The 20,906-nt window shown below is 29.9% G+C and overlaps 1 long non-coding RNA gene and 1 pseudogene across 1 annotated transcript; one reads left to right on the forward strand and one right to left on the reverse strand.

Annotated features, from left to right (window-relative positions):
• Nucleotides 1-395: 395 nt before the first annotated feature.
• LOC125860485 (uncharacterized) lies at nucleotides 396-2,091 on the reverse strand (annotated as a pseudogene).
• A 14,065-nt stretch (nucleotides 2,092-16,156) lies between these two features.
• Nucleotides 16,157-17,416, forward strand: LOC125845843 (uncharacterized). The gene is made up of 3 exons (XR_007444305.1): nucleotides 16,157-16,657; nucleotides 16,755-16,821; nucleotides 17,313-17,416. It is a non-coding gene; the product is annotated as an uncharacterized LOC125845843 (long non-coding RNA).
• Nucleotides 17,417-20,906: the final 3,490 nt, after the last annotated feature.

A 20,906-nucleotide genomic window follows, 5' to 3' on the forward strand; every position in this document is an offset into this window, starting at 1 on the left:
CTATCCAAGTCATTTCACGAATAAAATGTGATCAATTAACCAATCATTATTAGGCCAATGATACTCTCTTCTAGCGTTACCTATATGGCAAGGGAAAAATCAAAGGGTAGAACTGACTAATCCTAAATCAAAGGGTCGAGAGATTCAATACCAGTATGCTCGAACAACTTGGAACAGGGTCTTCTTTCCGCACTATTACTAATATGAAAATAATGGTGAAAACTGGATTCAATTGTCAACTACCCCCATTGGTGATACATGAGTGACTACTGATTCTGAAGGAACTGAAGTCACATTTCTTTTCCATTCAAGAGCTTTTACGCGTTTTCACGATCTTTTAAGACCACGAAAAATGGACAAATTTCTTTTCTTATGAACACATACAAGATTCGTCACTACAAAAAGGATACATTTTCAGGAAAAAAGAGATGCAGTTTAGTGGTTACCTTAATATTAGTTATATCTCCAACAACAAATATGTTTCTGTGACCCTTGATTCTAAGATTTTCATCAACCTTCAATCTTCCAAAATTATCGATTCGATCCTTCAAATATGTCTCCCTTAACTACTCTGAACCCGGTGGCTTTCCCGTGCAAAGAAAATGGCAATCCTCTTTGATAGTTTCCCCAGACGAGGTGAAATATGTTCTGTTTCCACCCGAGCTGTTCGCGTTATTACTTCACTTCCACATTCTTGTTTTTTAACCATTCTAAATTCTAGTAGGCTAGATCCATCTTGCACCAAAGTTACCTTCTTCTAAGGAAAATCGACAGTGATTACTGCATCAAGTTTAACACTAGTAGGTCCACCACCAACAATCAATATGCTTTTTATCTTTTTATTCTCTGCAACAGAGTACCTCGCAACATTTTGACTTGTACATCTCAACATTCATCACAAGACAATTGACTGAATCCCGTGAAAACTTGCTAGAGGAACCGCTCAACGTATACAAAACACCCATGCTTTAGCTTTGTTTTATCATTTTCCAAAAAGGACACCAAAAACAGCCGACCCTTGCGCCATTTTGACTAGTAATATCAACTAGTAATCTACAACGTTAACAGGACGCTCACAAAAGAAAAGATTTAATCACTAGTACATCTCGTAAGAGAGTAAAGCAGTCACGATCAAGACAATTGGCTGAACCTCGTGAAATTAAACTTGCCAGAGGAGCCGATTTAGAAATAAAGAATCTTTGCTCAACTGATACAAAACACAAATGCTTTAGCTTCTTTTTATCATTTTCCAAAAAAGTTGATAAACTTAGTGAGCATAAACATTTCATATGATTATACGTACAAGTAATTTGCTCGTTGGAATGCAGACAAGATGGTAAATCAAACGAATAAAGCACATGAATGATATCTTAAAGAAGTCTTTGATGCTATGTAATATGTATATATACCTGTTTGATATTCTTCCAATCTTTCTGTTCTCGTTACAGGCAGGGGATCGTAGTGACCGGTGGCTACCACAAGATAGTCATAGGTAACTTGATGTCCATCTGCAGTCAAGACTTCTTTATTGGTGATATTAGTGACTTCAGACACTATAAGACGCCCATTGGCGAGGTAATCTTTGTGGTGGATCAATGATCTCTCCGCGAATGAAGGCTCTACCGTTGCTCTTAAGCTCGCCCATGGTATCTCGAAATAGTCCTTCCTGTTAACAGTTTTTTACTAATTAAGACACATTGAAGTACACCACAAAGATTGATTTCTCAGATGATCACTCAACTAATAATTAAGACACATTGACATTCTGAGATAGTAACAATGGAGGCCTTTTTTTCAATTTGTTCTATTTTGAAGAATCCAAGCTTGATGGACAAAGTTTACCATACTTGTACTAGTGGAAGTACCATGTGAAATCAGTTGAGGTGTAGACAAGCTGACTCAGACATCACGATTATCAAAATAATAATAATAATAATTAGCAAAACTTATTGAACTTACGGATCAATAAGAGTTAAATCTGCATCAAATTGAAGAGACTTAGCAATAAGGGAACCAGCAACTCCGCCACCGATCACCACCACTCTCCTCCCTCTTCCGCCATCGCCCCACTTCGGTGGATTCTCCATTATACTCACAATTATTTTCTTCACAAAAAAAAATAAAATTGTGGAGAAATTAAGAGAGAAAAGAAAGGCAATTCAAGAATTGACAAAATAAATAAAGAAGAAGAAAAAATATGGAAATTGTCAACTACGCGGGAGTAACAGCTGTTTAAATTAATATTTTTAATGACCAAGTCATGATGAAAAGGACAAAGAAAATAACATCTTGTTTGAATGATTGGTATTGTATTATTATTATTGCGTTGTATCGTTAGTTTAAATATAATATTTATATATATTTATACATATGTTTTGTTTTATAATTGATTTGATATGATCGTATCGGTATTTTATTCTTTTTATTTTATCTTTATTTATTATTTCCTTTGCTGCAATTTATGTGGCACAATTTAAAATTCGAGAGTCAAAGATCTTGAATCTGGGTAGAAATTCTTTTGAAATAAAATTTACTTATTTGGAAACTACGTATAAAGTATTACTCCTATAAGTTACAATAATTGACAATTCAAAATATATGAAAAAATTACGATAAAAGAGAAAGATTCATTTTAAACTCGATTATAGAAAGTATCACATAAATTGAGATGATAATAATCATATTTTATCACTTAATATATCCTTTTACGACAGATCTACATCGTACTTTAGGTTGATTCTTTAAATTGTTAGTATCAAAAATTATATAACAATAAAAAATATATAATCAATTTAAATATTATATTTATATTTTAATATAATACGATATATTATGGTAAAATAATAGGCTGTAGTTGTACCATCCAAATTAGAGAAGTGTCAGCATAGAATGATTCCAATTAAAGGAAAGGAAATTCAATATAGTATTATCGAAGAAACCTTCAAACTTTCTAGTACGTGTATTTCATTTTATATGATATTATTATTTTTATTAATATATTCAAAAAATATTAATTTTTATATTTAAAAATAAATTTCAACATGTTCATCTTTTCTTAATAAAAAAGTTTTTATAGACATGTAAATATTTGTCATTTTTATGATAAAACTTCTAAGTCATACCATAAGAAAATATCAGTATTTAATTAAAATACATCCCATAAATTGATAAGAAAAAAAAAGATATTAATATAATCCCATAATTTGATACGATAAAAAAGATATTAATATAATTTAATTTTCTTGAATTGGTGTACCTAGGATATGTCATTTTATATCATGTCTCATCATGTATACAGTTGAATAAATATCAAGAGGCCACTTGTTATTACTCATTTTAGACTCCACCGCCACTAAGGAGCGGAGCTAGGTACAGTCGATCGAGTTTATTTGAATTTTTTTCGACGGAAAATTATATTATTGTTAATTTATATACGATTAGAAATTATTTTTTTATGTATACATAGTAGATATTGAACTCTCATCAACTTTTTCACGTGTTTGCTTTTTCTTCATTTTTTAATCATCTTAGTGAAAAATACTGACTTCATCACTGTTATTCACCGACCACCTTCAATTTCTTCATCACCAATCTCCATTATTAGTCACAACCACTAATTACCTTTATAGCCTTCATCTTTTCCAATCAATCACCTCTATCATCAAGTATCATAACCAATTAACCATCGATCATCAATTGCCTCCGCCAATCACAATTATCATTGGCCAATATCTCACACGTCTTTACTAATCACCACCATTACGACTCATTTTAAAATGTATTTTACTAAACTAACCATTTTTTGTTATTTGTTTTTGCAATTCTGAATTTTCTCTGAATATAATATTTAATTATTAGTTCGCTTTCATTTTTCATAAATATCCTAACTATTGAACATTACATCATTCCTTTATGGGCCAGGCTAACTATTGAATATTCTTGTTCCCATCTTCTTGTTTCATATCAGCATTACTCATATGAGTTGGGGTAAATATCACACCATTTCATACTAGGCCATATTATTTAAGTTTGTACTCAAATTTTAATTATTTTTTTAATGTATCTATTTATTTCAGCATAATTTTAGATAAAATGTTTGGAGTTACGTAAAAATTATTAAATTTCAATTATATGTGTATGAACTTCAAGAAAATTTGTCTAAACTAGGATCGGGTAAAAAGGGTTGAACTTCAACCACTTATGACTTAAAGTTCAGACACGTATAATTTTGACAAGTCTAACTTTAGATATTCTTCATCTGAATTTATTCAGATGTTACTTATAAATTTTACACGCTGCAAGTATAACACAAATGGTGATACTAAAATTGGGTATCTCCGCACTTTGGCCACTTCTCCCATGGGCTTCCTGTTCCTATAAGGCTTGACTTACCAACAAGGATTGTGGTGTAGTGGTAAATACTCATTGATCATCGATACTTAATCAAAGGTCTCGGTTTTGAGTCCTCTTAAGTACGAAGTTGCCTTTGTTAGAGAGCATTTTACCCCTTAATGTGGGACTTCCCAGTGCGAATCCGGATTTAGCTGGACTCCAATGTGAATACTGGATCAGAAACATGAAAAAGGCTTGACTTACTAGAGTGATACATAAAAATCTTAGTCGTCATTTTCATTCAAGTGTTTTTTATTTGTATCAGATGCTTATATTAAATCAATATATACATAATATGTGTTTGTGTATATACTTCTTTCACGTAATTATGGTTAACTAATTAATTAAACAAAATCTAAAGTATAGCAAGTAGATCGAAAAGCTTAACAAATGCCTATATAATAAGTTGGTTCAAACTTTTTTTTAAATAATCACATTAGTTAATATTTTAGTATCGTATCTTGTTTGATTTGAAATAGATCAAGAACCATAATCATGTGGTATCTTGCATTAAACATTTTTTTTAATGTAAATAACTGCATATATAGGACATGTAATTAAGTACAATAAAGACCTTATTTTTTGCCATGTTGTTAGTATAAGTTTAATTTATATTTGTAGTTTAGTCCATATTAAACTGAAAAAAGGAGACAAACTTATCTACATGACATATATTGTTTTGAAGATTACTACAAAACAAATGATAAAACTAATAAACAATTAGTGATTATCATATATATGCTTGTAATTAGAGATCAGAGCATGTGGGGTGTTTAATTAGCACTTATATAGACCACTAAGTTGCCAATGGAATGATTTGGATTTCTATTCTTAATTCGAGAGAATAAAAAGAAATTGATTTAAAAAATCCTTTCATTTTTTTTAATTAAAGGTTTCGAGTTCAAACATTAAAAGGAAAACTTCTTAGTAGGAAGCTTTTTCTCTACTTCTACTTTTAAGCCAGATTTGTTTTCATTAAGATTAATACGTTTGAATATGATTCAAATACTACTTCTAGATCTGAACACTGAATAATTAAGATTGGTTATTTTTTAGAATTTGATATTTAACAAATTGATTCATGGTAAATCTTGTCAATTTTTTTTTTTTTTTTAAAAACATATTATTGTTTGATATGTTATATACAATAATAACAAATAAAAAGTAATAATTTATCAGATGATAAAATTATAAAAATAAATAAATAAAGTAATTAAAATTTGAGCTGATTGAGTTTTGATCCACTTGTTTGCCCATTTGAACCCAACTTTTAGGCAATATCAATAATATACCTATTTATTAACTAAATTAACTTGATCCGCTTAAATTTAATTTAATTTTAATTGGGGGTTTTAGGACCATATGTCATATGTGGTTACATTAGGCAATTATATCCTAGTGCTTTGGAGAAATGAAAGGCTTTGCTAAAGTAAGAATGGTTTTAGTTAAAAGATTTAATAATTTCATAAATAATGACTAATTACTTTGCCTATGTCAAATATTTATCAAAACTGGTACAAAATTTAATACATAAATCTTATAATTACATGGAATTTTTCAAATTTAGTAATTAAATTATGAGACACGCGATAATAATATTTTTTATATTTTTAAATAAAAAAAGGGCACCATATAAATTCATGTTTCTCTAATAAAATTTTCTGGTCCCTCTTAATATGCCTTAATTATGTTGACATGGAAGCAACCAAAATTAACTTTCTTTTATTATTTGTTGTAAGTAGATATGGAAGTCACATCATTTTTAAAAAAAATTTGAATTAGTTGATTTCCAAGAAGTAATTAGTGTAATAAAAGGTTGATTTTTTTATTTTTTATTTTAAATTAGGAATGTTTAATATGAATATCATTGCTTCATAAATCAATAAAATTATGCATGTCCACTTTAAGTAATTTCATTATTACATCAGTAAGTAATGACATCTCATGCTTTCTACAGTAACAATATATCAAAAATGATCTTAACGATAATTAATTAACTATAGTAACTTAATTGCCACTAAATATATAATTTTAGAGGCAATTGACATTCTTTGTAAATATTTCTAAAACATATAACAACATTGGATCTAATAATAATTAAATCATATCTGTTGTAAAACAAGAGGAAAATGCAAGAATACTTAAACAAGAAAGGTGAATTAGAATACAACAACCCCATATCAATTGTTCCTAGAAGATATCTGAATATATGCTTAACACCTTTCGAATGTCTTCTTGTTGGACATGAGCTGAATCTCGCCAATAAACTTACTGCGAAGCAAATATCTGGTCGGGTATTGTTGGCAAGGTACATTAGTGCCCCGATGGCACTGAGATATGGTGTTTCATCACCAAGAATCTCTTCATCCTTTTCTTGGGGTCGGAATGGATCTTTATTTATATCGAGAGGTCTCATAATCATCAGGGTACTCAATGGGTGTGATTTATCCATGTAAAATTGCTTCAAAACCTTTTCAGTATATATTGATTGACGGATAAATATTTCATTTGCCAAATGTTCAATCTGAAGGCTAAGACAAAATTTTGTCTTACCAAGATCTTTCATTTCAAATTATTTCTTCAAGCACTCAACGGTTTTTGAAAGCTCTGTAGGAGTTCCAATGATATTCAAGTCATCAACATAAACAGATATTATTACAAATTCAGATTTTGACCTTCGTATAAAAATACAAGGACAAATAGGGTCATTCTTATACCTTTCTTTTAGCAAATATTCGCTAAGATGATTATACCACATTCGCCCTGATTATTTCAATCCATATAAGGATTTCTGAAGCTTTATTGAACAACTTTCTTTTGAATTTTGATATGCTTCAGGCACTTTGAGTGCTTTAGGGATTTTCATAAAAATATTGTGGTCTAGTGAGCCATATAAATAGGCTGTGACAACGTCCATTAGATGCACTTCAAACTTTTCATGAAATGTCATATTTATTAGATACCTGAAGGTAATTGCATCTACCACAGGAGAATATGTCTCCTCATAATCAATGCCAGGTCTTTGCGAAAATCCTTGTGCCACAAGTCATGTTTTATATCTTACGACTTTACCATTTTCATTGTGTTTTTGCATAAAAACCCACTTGTACCCAATTGGCTTGAGACCTTCAGGGGTTCGGACTATTGGTCCAAAAACTTCACGTTTTTCAAATGAAGCCAATTCTGTTTGAATTGCTTCCTTCCATTTTGACCAATCATTTCTCTATCTACATTCATTGACAGATCGTGGTTCTAAATCCTCATCTTGTTGCATTATTTCAACTACAACATTATAGGCAAAAATATTATCCACCACAATATTATTTCGATTCCATCTTTTTCTCATCGAGACATAATTTATAGAGATTTTCTTGTTCTTATTATTTTCAGGTACATGGACCTCTTCTTTGGTGTCATCATTTATTATGTCTCGGAGCTCTTCATGAGCAATTGCCTCCATATTATGATCATCTTGATCATTTATTCCTTTCCTTTTCCAAGAATTTTTATCCTTGGAACCAATTGGTCTACCATGTTTTAAGTGTGGTCCAGACTCTTTTGCCTTAACATTTTGTTCTATCGGGACATCAACTCGAACTTGAGCATTAGCAACTGGGATATATGATTTAGTAACCCGTGAAAGGTTAGTAAATGCATCCGGCAGTTGATTTGCAATATTCTGCAAATAAATAATTTTTTGAACTTCTTGCCCACATTGATTTGTTCGAGGGTCTAAATGAGACAGTGAAAGTGAATTCCAATATATCTCATTTTCCAACTACTTTTGTTCTCCCCCTAATGTTGGGTATACTGATTCATCAAAATGACAATTAGCAAACCTTGTTGTAAGTAAATCTCCAGTTCTAGGTTCCAAATATTTTATAATAGAACGAGATTCATACCCAACATATATCCCCAACCTTCTTTGGGGACCCATCTTTGTGCGTTGTGGTGGAGCAATTGGAACATATACCGCACAACCAAAGATTCTAAGATAGGTAAGGTTTGGCTCCTGACCAAAAACCAATTGTAATGGGGAGATGTCATGATAACTGGTTGGCCTTATGCGCACAAGTGCCGTTGCATGCAAAATAGCATGCCCCCAAACTGAAACAGGCAACTTTGTTCTCATCAACAATGGTCTAGCTATCAATTGAAGACGTTTAATCAATGACTCTGCTAAACCATTTTGAGTATGAACATGTGCAACAGGATGTTCAACTGTTATTCCAATGGACAAACAATAATCATTAAATGCCTGAGATGTAAACTCACCAGCATTATCAAGATGAATTGTTTTTATTGCATAATCTGGAAATTGTGCTTTTAACCTTATTATTTGAGCCAACAACCTCGCAAAAGCCATATTGTGAGTTGATAATAAGCACACATGAGACCATCTTGTAGATGCATCTGTCAAGACCATATAATATTTAAATGGTCCACATGCAGGGTGAATAGGTCCACATATATCACCCTGTATTCGTCCCAGAAATGGAGGGGATTCCACCCTAACCTTATCCACTGATGGTTTGATAACCAACTTTCCTTGTGAACAAGCAGCACAAGAGAATTTCTTTGATTGAAGAACATTTTGGTTCTTCAAAGTATGCCCATGTGAATTCTCAATTATTCTGCGCATCATATAATAACCGGGATGGCCCAACCGGTCATGCCGATAAAATCATTAGAACCAGTAAACCTTTTGTTTACCACGGCATGTTATTCAACGATACCAATATTTGTATGGTACAACCCAGAAGAAAGTGCAGACAATTTTTCACGCACAATTTTCTTCTTTGCATTTATTGTAGTAATATAAAGGTAATCAACATTTCCTTCATTCGCAGTCTCAACATGATAGCTATTTTGGCGAATAACCTTGAAACTTAACAAAGTTCTTTGAGACTTACTATAATACAATGCATTTTCAATTACCAATAATGTTCCTCCAGGTAGTAATAAGGCCGCTCTTCCAGAGCCCTCAATCAATTTTGTACTACCAGATATTGTATTAACATATGCCTTTTTCATTACCAAATGAGAGAAATATTTCTTTTCTCTTAGTATTGTATGAGTTGTGGCACTGTCCAAAAGGCACATATCTCCATTACTCATGTTGGATCTAACTGAAGACTGGAAAATTTTATTTATCTTCATAAAAATAAAAATACATAATAAGAAGTACAAAACTTAACAAAAGAAATCTTAATACATAAATTTTAATTAAGACATTTAAAATACATAAAAACATTATTCATTTCCCAGTTCAATTATCAATCTTAAGTTGCGATCTCCAAAGAAGTCCTCAGCTTCTAGATGAGTAATATCATCGAGCCCATCAAAAGCATCATCTTTCAATGCTAAATTTGCCTCAACATTCTCATCATATTTTTGAGAAGATCCTGCCTTAACATCATCTTTGAGAGTCAAATGTGACTCTACTCGAGCATTAGAAGAGGAGGTACCACCTTTATTCCCTTTCCTTTTGAAGGAATTTTGATACAGCCTGACAAAATGCTCAGGTGCCCGACATTCATTTTTCTAGTGACCTTTAAGGCCACAATGATGACAGTGATCGCCCTTGCCTTTTGAAGGATTATTTTGAGAACCCATATTGTTCTCCCTTTTGTTATGACCACCACCTCGACGATTATTATATCGTTTTTTGCCTTTGCCACGCCCGCACACATTATCATGGCCCCGATTATTTTGTCTTATTTCAGACTGGCCGTGTATTTCTACCCCGTGTGCCTCCGGTAATGGAGCAATTCTAGTGGGACGGGCTTCATGGTTTTTCATTAAAAGGTCATTCTGTTGCTCAGCCACCAAAAGGCATGAGATTAATTCAGAATATTTTTTAAAACCTTTTTCACAATATTGCTGCTGTAATATCATATTGGAGGCATGGAAAGTAGTTAGTGTTTTTTTCAACATGTCCTCATCTTTTATAGTTTCCCCACATAATTTCAGTCGGGAAGTTATTCTTAATACATCAGAGTTATACTCAATTACGGTTTATAATGTTGAAACTGTAAGTGCATCCACTCATAACGAACCCTTGGCAATACCGTTGCCTTGAGGTGGTCATACCTCCCTTTCAAACCTATCCACAATTCAAGTGGATCTTTCACTGTTAAGTATTCAACCTTCAGGCTTTCATCAAGATGATGACAAAGGAAAATCATAGCTTTCGCTTTATCCTGACTTGATGCCTTATTTCCTTCTATTATACAATCACCAAGACCCTTAGCGGTAAGGTGAATTTCAACATCAAATACCCATGACAAATAGTTCTTTCCAGAAATGTCAAGTGCCACAAATTCAAACTTTGATAAATTCGACATGATGAAAACTATCATAAAACAGTTGAGTTAATAACATGATTTTGATTTCTTTATAATGAAAGATAAATTAATATTTCAAATGATTAAGAATTAGTATAAAATATATCATATGCATAAACATGGGATGTTACAAAAGCATGTAAACTCATAAAGTCTGAAACGGTAAATTTAATATATATTCTAATTATTTTACAATATTTATTACTAGTTCAATAGTTATTAACGCCAAAGTTTCGTAAGATTTTTAAGTCATATTTAATATAATACTATTATTCTTTATGACACACCAATATTTATCATAAATTTATGACAAGAAATTAAAATACTTACGATTATTCTAACTAGCATGTTATCATATATCCTAGTATTTAATTTAGAGTTATAAGTTACTAGCATTTAAACAACATAAAAATATAAACCTGAAACGTATTGATTATTATGCCTAGTAAAGTATCATACAAATACCTAAAGCAAGTTATATATGCAGTAATTAAATCGTTGATCAAAGACTTATGTAAGTCCTATTAGATATGTTATAAACATATAAATGTATACCTGACTCGGAAAGAAAATTGATTAACTTTTAGGGAAAAAGATAATTCCGAATTAAGTAGGTCTTAATTGGTTAGAAACTCGTGTTGATAACGTGTTGTAAAACAAGAGGAAAATGCAAGAATACTTAAACAAGAAAGTAAGGCAAAGTGTGATGAGAAGTATAGAGTGGAGAATATTAATTAAAACTCTTCAAGTGTGTTCTCACAAGGGTGAAAAGACTACCCTTTTATAGGATTTAGAAAACACATGTTTTCATCCTTTAACCAAATGCGTTAGTACAACTATAATAAATACAATAAATATATATATATTACGTAAGAGATGAATTAAGAGAAACATCCACACAATTAAGTGGATTTGTAACAATACCGATAAATGTTTTAATACTTTTTATAAATATGCATATTTATTGTTGTTATTTTTTTTTTATAATGTAAATATAGGAGTAGAGCTACAATACTATGTAGAGATTTGAATGAACTTAATAACTACTACTTTGATTACATATTTATATTAATGAATTCACTAAATATTGTACTAATTAAAAGGAGCTATGGAAAATTTAGAACTTACCCGTTTTAAATTTTGGCTCCACCTTTAAATAAGTACTTATTCATTTTTTTACTCATGAAATTGAAATAACATTTGATAAACACATGTTATTTTAAAGTACAATTTTTTAAATACAAATTCAAATTAATCAAATTTTGAAGGTATTTTAGATATCAAATTAAAACAAAAAAAAAAAAAACAAGAGTTTGTGAATGAGCACATGGTGATGCATTTAAGAGAGCAAAAACCACATGGTTCTGACCAACTCACCTCGTTATACACAAATTTCATAAAAGCATAACTCTATACTTTTTTATTTTTTGTTTAATAATAATAATAATTTGAGTAATTCAGTTTATTAGTCAACTATAGTTGTACTCAATAAGTTAATGAATGCTTCAATTTCAAAAGATGTATTATAACAATAATAAATTTAGTATAATTTTATAAATAAAATTTGAGAAAGATAAATTATATATAGATCACGAAGGGAGTCTTCTTAAACGTAGGATGGTCTGATGCATATATTTTTTATCAAAAAATTATATAGTGTATGGAGTAGAATGTTAGCTTTTAAGAGTGTATATTTAATTTTGCACACTTTTAAGTCTTAATACTATTGACAATAAAAATTGTGTACATTTCATCAAACTTTGGACTTTGCCACTAATTCAGATCATATTCCTACCTTCTAGAAATAGAAAAATTGTTTTCAATAAAAAAAATACGTCAAAAAAATTATTAGAATATCAATTTAAAATAGTTTACGTTTTAAACTTAAAGGTTTTTTTTTTATGTACCTTATATAATATTCACATTCAGTTAGCAAAATTTATTTTTCATTTTACATATGAGATATAACGTAGAATAATAATATGTATATTAGTGATATATATATATATATATATATAAAGAGAAAAATATTTTTTAAAATATATTTTATTTAGTGTTCATTAATCAGTTTTTAGCTCGAATAATTGATCTAGATTCGAACTAAACAATCTCAAGTTAGAAAGGACAAAATGCTCTTAAAATTCAAAACTCAAATTACTAATTATTAATCACTGTATAACAGTTTTTTCATTATTAATCACCGGATACAAATTTATAAGTTGCAAAAATAACAATTTTTTTTTATTTTGACACAAATAGTTTAACTATGTGTATGTGTGAGAGAGAAAGTAGAGAGGAAAAAATTAGTGGGAAGTTGTACTGGTTTATTTGCAACTAAACCTACCACCCTAATCAATGATTAAACTAATAAATGATATCTTTCAAAAACTTTAATTATTACTTAAAAATTTTACTTTACTACTATTATTTTCTTTGTCTCAATTTATGCAATGTATTTAATTGAATTCCGAGTTGAGTTTAAAAAAAAAGATTTTTTAAAAAGAAATGTAATCATATATATATATATATAAAAGAGAATCCTAGGCCCGCCTACGTGAGGCCACCACAAACCAAGTTTCCCTTTTAATTATTTATTTCCAAAATTAGTCTTCCCTTCCATGAAAAGTTATGACTTTTATGAAAAGTTGTTACTTTAATGAAAAGTTGCTACTTTTACGAAGAGTTACGACTTTTATGAAGAGTTGCAACTTTTATGAAGAGTTGAGACATTTATGAAAAATTTCGATTTTTATGAAAAGTTGTAACTTTTATGAAAGGTTGTGACTTTTCCAAAGAGTTGTGACCTTTCCAATAATGTACAATAAGCATTTATTAACACTACCCTTCGTTATCTATAAATAAAGGGATTTCCTCTCATTTTAAAACAACGAAAAATTTGAACTACTTTTTCTTCTTCTGCACAATTAAACATTTGTGTACTTTGTTGTTGTTGAGTTGTTCAATGAAACCATTATTTTTGTATCAATATACTGGTGAATAGAATCATTCTATCTTGACCGGATCTATTCTTTTAGAACTTGGGTACTAGAGGGGAATAATTTTCTTAAGGGGACAATGTGCATTCAGTGGACTCAATTTTTTCCTTTCTGTTTCATTCTATTGTTATAGATCCTGGTATGTTTTTTACGGTAATTAATTTATGCTTATGTTATTAATTATTTGTTTTAGTACATGTTTTAAACTTTCTTGTTTATGGTTATGCTTTTGATCATTATGTAGATATGTTAATCAAGAGTTTGATGTAATCATTAAAACTTGTAAAATAAATGACTTTGATCTTTATAGAGTTTTTAGTGGCTAAAAGATTTTTGGGATGTCCAAGAAGGGACTTTTGAGTGTTCAAAAGTTATGTTGGTTCCACACTACCTTGGAGTTTTAGCTATTCAACTTTCTATCTTATCGAAGCATTCAATCGATTAGTGACATAAAAAATATAATGGAATTTAGTGGGCTTGTAAGTATTGTACTCAACCTTAATCAAAAGTTTGGGGTTCAAATGTTGGATTAGAGTCAATTAATTACCCCTCAAAGAAGGATGAATCTATATTAATCAAATATTAAAGAAATAATTATCTCCTTATAAACATTAGATTAAAAGTCGCAAAAAAAAAAAAAAGTTTTAACCATATTTATTGAAACATAAACAACAAAATAGTCTTTTGGCTGTCAATGTAGTGTCATCGACTGCGAATGATTTTGAATAAGGGACTTGCCAAGACATCATTTAATCCAAATTATTTGAGCGACATACGTTATTCCATTGAACTCCAAGAGATGTGTTTTTAAATTTTAATCAACTTATCAAGTGAACAACTAAATATATAAGATGTATAATAAGATGTATAATATTTAGGTTGTGTATGTAGAGGTCTTGAATAGTAGAAAACTCTCGCAATTGATGAATAAAATGTTTGTACCACCTTTTGAAAATACAAATATAAACAATTAAACAATTACACATCTTTTCTAAAGACTTTGGTGATGAATTAATTACAAAATGCATTAACACTTGGAATAAAAAATATTCTTGACAATTTATCATAGGGTTGTACCTAGGGGTGTTCACGGTTTGGATAAAAACCGATCCAAACCGAAAAATCAACAAACCAATAAAATAAAACATATTTTATTTGGGTTTGGTTTGGTTTGGTTTTAGATATTTGAAAACCGGTAGTATTTGGTTTGGTTATGGTTTTATTTGAAAAAACTGAAGAAATAACCGAACCGAACCGAACTGATGAATTATATACATATATTTTATTAATATACTTAATATATTGTTTTTATAAACAATTTTAAAGATCTTATATATGTTTTCATTAAAATTTCTTTATACTTTACTTATTGAAAGCCAGAATTCTCAAGGCAAAAACATTTATCTTATTGATTTCATGTAATATGAGTGTCTATGACAATTCTTTGTGGGACTGAAAATGTTATTGTCTCTTCCTTCTTGGTCAATATAGTGAATTTTAAAGTTTTATTGATAGTAAATTCAGTGATCGAAAGTTTGGTAATTTAAGTCATTCTAACTATTTTTTGTTCTGAATGGATTGTTGTCACTTTTTTCACATTTTGAATGAATTGTTTCTTTTATTTAATTAAGTTGGTTTGGTTTTAGTTTTGACCAATAACCGATCCAAACCAACCCGTGAACACCCCTAATTGTACCCACTCAAAAATACTCATATTATCAAATATTCAGAAGTAATTTATTGACGTAGTTCACCACCGCTCGAAGCGCGGAAAATTTACCTAGTTTAAAATAATTTATGATTATTTATGTCATTATAAATTAGATCATTAACAACTTGTTTGCATTTTGGATAGTTATTATTATTATTATTATTATTTTAATATAGTATTTGCTTTGATTGTTATTTAATTTTATTAATTATAATATTTAATTCTTTGAACATCCTTAATTTATTTATCTACATTTTTTTTTATATAAAAAAAATACTACAAAAATTATTTTTGAGATTATTAATGTAGGATATTATGAAATAATGATATCCGATACAATCTAGCTAAATATTATACTAATTAAAATACTATAACATAATATAGTACAATATTATGAAATGGCAAGAATTGTAATAACTATCTTATAAAATAATAAGTTTAAAATTAAATTATTTCTAAATAAAAAATTATTATTCTTTTTGATATAAATTAAAATAGAACATAGTGAATCACATATTATTGAAAATTTGGAATTGCTTGAGTATCAATTATCAATTAAAAAATAATTCATAGATGCTCTTCCACTCCACATATGCATTCATCAGAGCTGAGAACTGTGACAGCTGTTTCTTCAGATCAACCCCTTTTCTTCAACAAAATAAAGAAGCAAAATACTATAGTACTTATACTAATAATAATAATATAGATTTTTAATTATTATTTTTTTAAGAAAAGAGGAGCAATACATCACTCACTCTAAGAAGATCCACCCCTTTTTCTTTTTTCACCCAGAAAAGTGTTCTTCTACATTTGATTTCTCAAATACCCAAAAGCCTATTTTGAGTCCAAACTTATCATTCTTGAATAAAAATGCAATTTTTATGTGTTTTGTGTTTATGGGTATCAAAGTCTTGAATAAAAATGCAATCTTTATGTGTTTTGTGTTAAAGGGTATCAAAGTTTTCTTCTTTTCTTTGGGATTGATCTGTAAAGATTGAATTTTCAGTTTTTTTGATTGATGAAGAAAATGGTGTGACTGATTTTTGAGAGTTCTTGGCATATTTTTTTGTTTTTTTGGATTTCTTTGAAGTGTTTAGTTTAGGATTTTTAGTAATGGAGTCAAGAATGGAACATTATGAGGTAATGGAACAGATTGGGCGTGGAGCATTTGGTGCTGCTATTTTAGTTAATCACAAGCAAGAAAAAAAGAAGTAATTAAAAAGATTGGTTTTTTCTTGAAAATGCTTATAAGATTTGAATTTGATGTATTATTGATTTTGTTTCTTTGTGGAGTATCTTGAATTATAGGTATGTGCTCAAGAAGATTCGATTAGCTCGACAAACTGAACGTTGCAGGAGATCTGCTCATCAAGAGGTAGTACATTGTGTTGTTTCTCAATTTTATTTGGTTGTGGTTTTTGCATTTTGTGCATCAACTATTGAGTTTGAATATGATGGCTTTTTTGTCGTGAATAGCTTATGTTCATCAACTATTGAGTTTGAAGTTCACTTCTATTTGGGACCAGGGATGCTCTTGGAATCCCTTTATCTAGTTTCTTTTGAAATTTGTTGTCCCTTGAGAGTGTTTTCATATCACTTGATAAAGATTATACATCTTTGATTCAGTCTATACTGGGAACTTATATAAGTGAAACTTCAAGAAGTAAATGTGGCTAAATTCTTATGTTTTCTAGTTATGCTCCATTTTGTCTCTATCATATACATTTTTCATCTCAATATGTTCTCATCTTCGCTCTTCTTGTTTATTTGGTGCATGAGACTCTCTTCTCTATATATGTAAATTTACGTAAATGCATAGCTATTCAAAATTCTTGACATGTATTTTCTTGTAACTTGGATGTGCAGATGGCACTGATCGCTCGTCTTCAACATCCATAAATTGTTGAGTTCAAGGAAGCATGGGTAGAGAAGGTGAGAACCCTGATTTTGTTTTCAAGTGCTGAGTTGACTATAATATCCTTGAAATTGGTGATTATTTTACTCTCGGGCTGCTATGTTTGCATTGTTACCGGCTATTGCGAAGGTGGTGATATGTAAGTCTCTATATAACTTTTCATTTTTCATTAATTTAACTGCTAAACTTAAGTTTAACAATGCATATTTTGATAGGGCTGAACTGATGAAAAAAGCAAATGGGCAATATTTTCCAGAAGAGGTATGTTGACAATGTATTTTAGTTTATCATTTTGCTGGGACATGTTAATTGTACATCTAGATTGTAGACTACGGCACGGGAAAACAAGTTTATAGCTAATTTACGAGTTAATTTGTTCAATCGGTTGGGGTAGTGTATTATTGCTCTAGTATAAACTTCAGTTAATTAAAGTATTATTACTCCACTTTCAAATCATCCGTTCAGTTCATGTTATTGAAAACTAATTTAATTGAAGATTTTTTTTAATTATGGTATAAATAAAAATTGGTCTATAAAAAAATGATTTAGTATAAGGGCAAAATGGTAAATCAATTTTGAAGACAAGAGCTTTATAAAAAATGATTTAGTATAAGGGAAAAATGGTAAATCAACTTTGAAGACAAGAGCTTTCCACTTTTAATAATACTAGTTTTCGAACACGTGCGTTGCACGTATATACCATGCTAATTAGTATAAATACTTCTAAAATATAAGTGTATGATGTGTAAAATACAAGCTCGAATCAATTAACGGTGCAACATATTCAACTGATATTATGATCACACATCATTCAAAAATATTGTTATCAAGTGAATTGTTTTGAAAGCTAATACTATAACGACTTCAATTATACAATTCTCATAATATATCAAGTATTTAACTTGATAAAAGTTTTTTTTTTTTTTTTAATATGTTACAACACATAATTCAAATGTTGACATTATAGTTACAAAATATTTAATGCCTTAAAGCTTCTGCCTTCTTTTTAAGGAATAATACCCTCCATTTTTTTACAGATGCATACATATCGAGAACTTGTTGTTGAAGGAGACTAGTGTTTTGTAATAGTTGTAAAGAAATTCGATCAACTTATGTCTTCCTTAGGATGGCTAGTAGATCATTATCAATTTCATAGTCTACACCTACAAAATAAAAGTATTTATTTGTTATAAAATAATCATTGTTTAAATATTTAATTGACATATATAAATAATAATTACATATATATGTACCCTTCGTCTTCTTTGGCTCATTCAAAATTATTAATTCTGCCATCTGTAAATTTTGACAATTTTTTTTGTCAAGTTACATACATATAATTGAATTATGAAATACAATACAATCATTTGTGAGATATAGAAAAAAGAAAACAATTACTAAAATAAAACCAGTAGAGCTACATAAGAATAAAGATAAAAGAGATCATACAAGAAATATGATAAATGAGAGGATTTAAGCTTTTAAGTAACAAATTAAAACAAAATGAAAGAAGAACGAGACATATCAGTTGAGCTTGTTTCATCCAATGGTGAGGGTTACACATATACTTGATATCCATTTATATAAGATAATTAATGACTAAAACTTAATATAAAATTATTATTGATGGTGCTGGATTAATGAAGGAAAATAGAGGGCCAAAACAGACAAATCAAACAAAATTTTAGTTTAAAAAGCCTTAAATTAAATGGACATATACCCAACCGATATCCAAAAAGAGAACTACTTAAGAGCTATGAGTTGCAGTACAAAGAAAGTCTTGGTATATGTTGATGACATTCTCATCAATGGTGACAATCTAGAACAAATTGTAGAAACATACGATTCCATATCTAATGTTTTAACTCAATATGGCTTTATACTTAACCATGCCTTTTAAGTAATATCAATTTCTCTCAGCGGTCTCTTTGATTTATCAAAGGGCAATATACAAATAAAAGAGAGTAAAGTTCATGGAAGGCTAATGGCAGCGGGACTCCCGTAGGTAATAAGAAGCTTAAAAAATGAAGCTCATTTTATTGAAATCCCACTATAGTAATGCCAATAAAATTTAAAAAAAAAAAAAAAAGGAGAGATCCAAAGAAATGAGGAAATGAGTTGTAACTGTGGAGCGACGGAAGTAAGAGCCATCAGCACTCTCTTTTACTTTTTTCCATCAAATTGTTATATTGTTGTAGTTTTTAAGTATGCAATAAGCTCAACATAACATGGTATTGCCTGTTTGGATTTATGTTGGAAGCCTGAACAAGAGCCGATTCTTTTGAATTTCATAAACAACAAATTTATGCGAAAAATTATACTTGTCCTTGATTTACAATGCAAATGCTATATATCTATTTTGTAATTTATTTTAGTTTTCCTTAGAAATTTCTAAAGCCTACAGAATCTTAAATTGTTTACCAGGTAGCTATATCCAACTCTGCAGAAGCATTGCAAAGCTTATCTATATGGGAAAAAGAGATGATGTGTTTCCATATGAGGCATTTTATACATTTCGCTTCAGATATGGCTGTACGTACCGCAAGAGGTGTGATGTGAATTTATCCTAATGCAAACATTGGTGGCTGCATCTTCAGCTTGTTAGCTTATCTACTTATGCGAAATTTATACCAAAAAAAGGAAGAAGCAAGATCTAATCACTTCAAAAGGATGCCTGCAGAAGTAAATTTCCCAAATCTCCAGTTCATAGACCAAAAAACTAAACAGAAGCATAAATAACACTAACAAAACAAAGAACACATCTGGAGGTATATGCTAGATTTGTTGTCAATGACAATCCAACATTCCCAAAAAGCAATATGCATATCACAATATCTAGATTTCAAAATAAATAGGAAAGCTAAGCTAATTGCTCAAAAAATTGTTCATGAATGGATAGAAAAGCATCAATATATGTTGTTGAATAATAGAAATTTAAGGTATGGTGTATTCACTTGTCGACTGTTTTGTCAATGAGGGCATGGAGCTTGATGACAACAAAAACTTCTTCCTCTCTGCTAAGTTATTTCAATTTTATATCTATGTTAACTTTAGTAAACATTCAGCAGCAGGAATCCTAAGGCATAATACCTAAATCAAAGCTAGGACTGCTATTAGGAGCAAAACATAAAAGAACAACTACAGCGAATATCAAGTGGTGGATTTTCTCCTGAAAGCACCACATAATGTCATTTTTCCTTCATTTACTATTACTCTTTGCCTTGGTTTATGTTTAAAGAGTATATTCTATTTGTGTATAAGGTGGACGTGAGATACCAGTAACTTATAGACAGAGAATTTTTGTTGGTGGTCTTCCATTATCTTTAACTGAAGGTAAAGAGTATACATGATATCATTTCTTGTTTCTGCCATTTGAGAGAGAAGAGAGATACAGGCAAAAAACGGACAAGAAGAGAAAGACAAGAGAGAAACTACAGGACAGAATGAAACACAGATATAAACAAAAGCCAGACTCGAAGAGACCATGCCATGTATGTAATGACTTGCTCCTTCTGACTGGTAGGAATTATGGTCTCCTTTGACTT

Source organism: Solanum stenotomum, chromosome 1 (assembly GCF_019186545.1).
Source record: "Solanum stenotomum isolate F172 chromosome 1, ASM1918654v1, whole genome shotgun sequence".
Taxonomy (NCBI): domain Eukaryota; kingdom Viridiplantae; phylum Streptophyta; class Magnoliopsida; order Solanales; family Solanaceae; genus Solanum; species Solanum stenotomum.